The 6,466-nt window shown below is 44.8% G+C and overlaps 1 pseudogene; it reads left to right on the plus strand.

The window, feature by feature from the left end:
- On the plus strand, positions 2,288–6,089 carry LOC8063693 (annotated as a pseudogene).

A 6,466-nucleotide genomic window follows, 5' to 3' on the forward strand; every position in this document is an offset into this window, starting at 1 on the left:
ACTTTTTCTATAATTTAAAACAGAGAGAATACTATTTATTCAAAATAAAAAGAAGAGAGGATACTACTACCCAGGCCAGAAGGGTTTCACTTGAATTTACCTTTCCTCTCGATGGAACTTCCAACTTGACAATTTATCTTTTAGGGAGCTACGTATATAAGGAGGTCACACGTCTCAGAAAACGTGTACATTTCCACATCGTATGATTATCCAGTATTAGAACGAGGCCTGGTTTAGTTTCACCTAAAAACCAAAAAAAATTTTAAGATTTCTCATCACATCAAATCTTGTGGCATATGCATGGAGCATTAAATATAGATAAAAAATTAACTAATTGCACAATTTGTCTGTAATTTACGAGATAAATCTTTTAAGCCTACTACATTGTCCAAATTCCAAAAAGTTTTTTTTGATCTAAACAAGGCCTGAGGAAATTGATATGTTTTTTTGATAAGAGAGTAAAATTGTTATGGTTGGTTGGTGTTTGTCGCTGTCTTATAAGTATTTTGAATATCCATTTGCTTGCACTATTTCCATTCATTAATGTAAGTACTTTTGCGCGTGTAGGATGAGAGCACAACTACAACACTCGCCAATTACTCATCGAACTTAAAAAGAATATAGATGCATGATCTTGTCATCTAATTAAGAATAATCTCTAGAAGATTAGCTCTGAGGAAGCTATGGTTTTCAACGCTATTAATGGAAAAAAATGTTTTGATTAGAAATATATAGCACTGGCATGATCCTATTTGCGAGAACCATAACATCTGTCTCATTCTAAGTAACTTAAGTATCTCATTTTTGTTGATTTAATTTTAAAATTTACTTTCTTGACATTGTCATAAAATATAAAAAAACACACCTTTTAGCAGACACAATAGCATCCATCTTTAATTTGTCCTTCATTTCAAATTATAATCGGTTCCGGCTTTTCTCGCTAGATAATTTCTATTATGAACGTACACTAGGTCTATATACATTATTTTTACCATATATAGAAAATGTTAGAATTAATGACTTATAATTTGGAAACGATTAAGCAATAAGAAACACCATTCAATTTAGCTTTGAAATATACCATCAATAGATGCATTTTTTTAAAAAATAAATCTCTGGGCTCTTCGATACTGTTTCGAAGAATAGAATAGAATACAAGTGATAGATATACCTGGGCATGCAGCCCGAGCCCGTGAGCACGGCCCGAAGCCCGTCATTTTGGCCCGGCCCTAGCCCGGCCCGGCCCGAAAGTCATTGGGCTCGGGCTGGCACGGCACGGGGCTGCAGGCCGTGCTTGGGCCGCACTTCAGGCCCGCGGGCCGGCACGGCCCGGTCCGTCAAATAACAACATTGTATAAAATAACTCATTTTAATATCTAAATCTATTCTCTACATCTGTCATATGTATTTGAATGTGTTCTTTATACTGATGAAGTGATGAATTGATGAATGTGTTTGAAATATGCTTTTAAATCTGTGTTTATTGATATGTTATTGTTCAACGGGCTATGGGCTGGCCCGGCCTGACGGGCCCGCCCGGTACGCAAAATGGCCCACGGGCCCGTGCCTGGGCCGGAGGTCAGGCCCGCAGGCCGGTAAGGCACGGCCCGCAGGGCACGACGGGCCCCCTCGGCCCGTTAGGCAACGTGCCGGGCCGGCCCGTTGCCCAGGTATAGTGATAGATCACATTGCCACTTGATGACACATTAATGCAAAGTTCCACGTCAACCTTTTCCATCCACCCTGTCACACTAGCTGCAGTGTCTTGTCAACACGCCGTAGCAATGTTGGTTGTTTCAGTGCCATTCCATAAGGCAGTGTCTTGTACCACTTTAGTTTTTATTTGATAAACATTGTCCAATCACAGAGTAACTAGGCTCAAAAGATCCATCTCACAAATTACAAGTAAACTGTGCAATTAGTTTTTATTTTCGTCTATATTTAATGCTCCGTGCATGCGACCAAAAATTCAATATGACGGGAAATCTTAAAAATTTTTGCGAACTAAGGCCATAGTGTTTACACTTCACATTTTCACAAAAAAGAAGTGTTTACACTTCACAGTAAAAAGAAAATTCAAAACGCTGCATAAAAAATGTCATGAGAGTACTTTTTCCAAGCACCCGTGTTCTACTTCGAGCTGGTCCTTACCTCACACCCGGTCCCACAAGTCAGCGTCACGCCCCCGCACCCGTCCCGCGTCCACGCTGTGCGCCTAATAATTCGCGAATCATGGAGCACGGGAGGGGCAGTTTCGTCAATGGAACAAAACAAAAGCTCGGAAACGGCAAAAGCCATGGCGAGAAGCGCAGAGTGAGTGCTGCTGCAGGCCGACCAGTCTCCTCCCCGCCCGCTTCCCACCGAGCTCACACTGCACACTCCCACTCCCACTCCCACTCCCCGCTGCAGGTTCACGGGAGGCGAGGTCCCTGCGCCCCTGCATTCTTCCCGTATTCGCGGACCGGTCCTCGCCGCGGGAGGGCGAGCCGCCAGAAGTGCGTTCCTGCGATTTCGGAGAGAGTGGAGGGGGCGAGTAGAAAAGAAGAGGCGTTGCTATCTCCTTGCTGACTGCTGAGCTAGTGAGCTGAACTGAGCTGAGCTGTGGAAGCACAGCGGCGCCGCGGCGGTGTGGCGACTGGGGAAGAGCATGGCGAGGGCGCGCGGTGGCGCCGCGTGGGTGCTGCTGGCGGCGGCGTGGGTGCTGTGGGCGGCGGCGGCGGCGGAGGCCAGGTCGCCGTCCGGGAGGAGGGTGCACCGGCACCTCAAGCGCCTCAACAAGCCGGCCGTCAAGAGCATCGAGGTGGGTGGCTGCTCTTGCTCCGTCGTCCGTGGGATTCGAAACGATTGGTATTTCCTTCTGAGTGTTCTGCCGAGCTTTGTGAGGATGAGTTTGGAAGAAACTGTTCCGAAGTGTGGGATTGTTCAAATTCAGGTTCCTTTGTACCTGGATGCTCTGGTTGGGAGGACCTGTTCTCCTTCTTGGGGTTACTAGTTTTTTTTTTCTGGTATGATACTTCAGGTTCATTTTGTAGTATTGGAGCCAGTTTCAGTGAGAAGTTGCGTTCTCATTATTCAACAATAAAAAAAGCTACATTTGTCTGATTCTTTTGGGCTTTCCTCGCCGGTAAATTTTCGCTGTCACTTTGGAGAATTATTTCAAAAAGTGTCACCTTTTGGAGGTGGACTATGCAAATTGGAGCAAACCAGTGTAAGAAAACAAAGATGAATGGGTCTTTCTTGGATACAGGCTGGCACTTGCAAAGTCATGCTCTCTAAGGCCCTGTTTAGTTCCCCAACCAAAAATTTTTCATCCATCCCATCGAATCTTTAAACATATACATAGAACATTAAATGTAGATAAAAAATAAACTAATTACACAGTTTAGTTGAGAATCGCGAGACGAATCTTTTAAGCCTAGTTACTCTATGATTAAGATCTATGATTAGCCTTAAGTGCTACAGTAACCCACATATGCTAATGACAGATTAATTATGCTTAATAAATTTGTCTTGCAGTTTCCTGACGAGCTATGTAATTTGTTTTTTTATTAGTTTGTAAAAACACCTCCCGACATCCTTCCGAGACACCCAAAAATTTTTCATCCCCAATCTAAACAGCCCTAAGTGAAAAGGGGCACAGCCTTGCCTTTTCTGAACATTTTGTTCCCGGCTCTGATTTCAGTAAATTTATGAGCTTAATGAATGTGCTGAGTTCCACAATGTCAGCTTAATGCTGCATATTTGATATTTTTTCCTATATTTCTTTTCATGATTTGCAATCTTAAAGCTTCCTTTTCAATGAAGTAGACTGAAGCTTTCTTTTGAGTGAAGTAGACATTGTGAAAAATCAAAAGTAGTTCACACGAGCATTGCTTTGGCGAAAACAGTGCCTTCTTTACATTTGACACTGATAAAAGTCTTTTACTCTTCAGAGTCCAGATGGAGACATCATCGACTGCGTGCATATCTCCCACCAGCCAGCCTTTGATCATCCTCTCCTCAAGAACCACACAATACAGGTGAGCCAATCAACTCTGAATTTTTTTCAGGAACCGAAACAAGTGCCTATTAATGGTTTATTTTGAGCAACCATCATTGTAACTCTCCTCACAATCTCTATCCTTTCAGTTTAGGCCGGCGTACCACCCTGAAGGTCTATACGAAGATGCCAAGAGCAGCATAGGCTCAAACAATGCCGGTGAGAAGCCGATGCTCCAGATGTGGCATCGAAATGGCAGGTGTCCGGAGGGCACGGTCCCAATCAGGAGAACCAAGAAGGATGACCTGCTCCGAGCTAGCTCCATGAGGCGGTATGGCAGGAAGCGGCATACTGCTCCAAACCCGCTGTCTGTTGATCCTAACATGCTCAGTGAGGGTGGTCACCAAGTACGTCCACATGGTTTGTTTTGCTGAAAGTGAATGGCTTGGTAGCTACACTGATATGTTGTGTTGTGATTGCTCAACTGTTGCTGTTGTGGAATGCAGCACGCCATAGCGTACGTTGAGGGTGATAAGTACTATGGTGCAAAGGCCACCATTAATGTGTGGGAGCCCAAGATTCAGCAGGCTAACGAATTTAGCCTGTCCCAGCTCTGGATCTTGGGGGGTTCATTTGGGGAGGATCTCAACAGCATAGAGGCTGGTTGGCAGGTATTGTAAAGCTGAGTTTATGAGTCCAGCTTGTTCATAGATACTTGTGTCAAGTAGATGCTGGCCATTTTTTGCGGTATGCAACTTTATGTGTCTGTCATTTATGTGATGTTTGGTTTATCAGGTTAGCCCTGACCTCTATGGTGACAACAACACCAGGTTGTTCACATACTGGACTGTAAGTCTCACAAATTCAGTTTCCTGCTGATATTATTAATGCGATTCAGTACTTGATTAACAGACATTCTAGCATTGACACATCAACTCATTAACTGCCGCATTGCTTTACTATTGTCTATTTTGCAGAGTGATGCATACCAGGCCACAGGGTGCTACAACATGTTGTGCTCCGGTTTCATTCAGATAAACAGCGAGATCGCCATGGGGGCTAGCATTTTCCCCATCTCGAACTACGCAGGCTCCCAATATGATATCAGCATCCTGATCTGGAAGGTTAGCATTTAACATTTAAAGCACTCATTATGCCTCACTACATTAGTGCCTTCAGAATCAGCACGCTGACCCCATGGCCAGAGAATCTATGCCCACTTGGTACAAAATTCTCCTGCCCATGCTCAGTTTTTTTTCAAAGTGGTGTCCTCCAAACCACATGCACTGCATTGCGCCCTTTTTTATCGTTATCCAAGGATTCTGATTTGTGTACCCTATGAGCAGGACCCCAAGGAAGGCAACTGGTGGATGCAGTTTGGCAAGGAATACGTCCTGGGCTACTGGCCATCCTTCCTCTTCTCCTACCTCGCCGACAGCGCATCAATGATCGAATGGGGCGGGGAGGTGGTGAACTCGGAGCCCGACGGCACGCACACGTCGACGCAGATGGGCAGTGGGCACTTCCCCGAGGAAGGGTTCGGCAAGGCGAGCTACTTCAAGAACATTCAGGTGGTGGACAGCAGCAACCAGCTCAGCGCCCCCAAGGGCGTGGGCACCTTCACCGAGCAATCCAACTGCTACGACGTGCAGAACGGCAACAATGGCGATTGGGGCACCTATTTCTACTATGGCGGCCCCGGCAAGAACTCGAATTGCCCATGACTGATGCTTCTAGTGTGCAGTGTGAAGTGCTTTCACCATGAACAGAAATGTAACCAAGCATTCAGGTTCGCTATACAGCGTCAGCCTGCATCTCCTTGTTCAGTCAGTCCTAGGTAGTTGTAACATGTGCATGTGATTTCTAGATCTTGGTGTTTTTTTCTTCTTTTTTGCTGTTGTATTTTCTTCTTCATTTGCCATGTAAAGTTTCTGAAGAGAAGAAGCATGGCTTGAGGCTGCAGTGGTGGTTTGGCTGGTCAGTGGTGACCTTTACGGATTTTTTGCAAGTCTGCTAATTGGTCACCTTCGCCAGTTATTTTGAAAGTGTGCTATAGCAGCTTATTGGTTGATGGGTGATGATAATGATATTGAGTTTATTGGTTATTGCATCCAGTACTCTACTGCTCTGCATCAGCATCATTCTCTTCATATCTCAATCCACCCTGGAAGCGCATGAGCGTCATCCAAAGCAGGATTCTGGCTGATCTCAAATTTATATATATATTTTTGAGGATCAGATCTCAGTTTAGATTTTCGTTTTTTGAGAAAGAGATCTCAATTTAGATTTTTTTGAGAATCAATTTAGATAGAAAGTAGAAAAAGAACTCTGGATATACTGTAGGCAGCTGGCTAGGGTATCGTAGCCCAGCCCAGGACGCAATGGCGACGTGGCCCATCAGGTGCAGCCCATGTTGACACAATCGTCTCGCAGGCCCAGGGAGACCATCTTGTAGCCGAGCAGCAGCAAAAGTAGCCCGCACGTGAG

Source organism: Sorghum bicolor, chromosome 2, assembly GCF_000003195.3.
Source record: "Sorghum bicolor cultivar BTx623 chromosome 2, Sorghum_bicolor_NCBIv3, whole genome shotgun sequence".
Classification (NCBI taxonomy): domain Eukaryota; kingdom Viridiplantae; phylum Streptophyta; class Magnoliopsida; order Poales; family Poaceae; genus Sorghum; species Sorghum bicolor.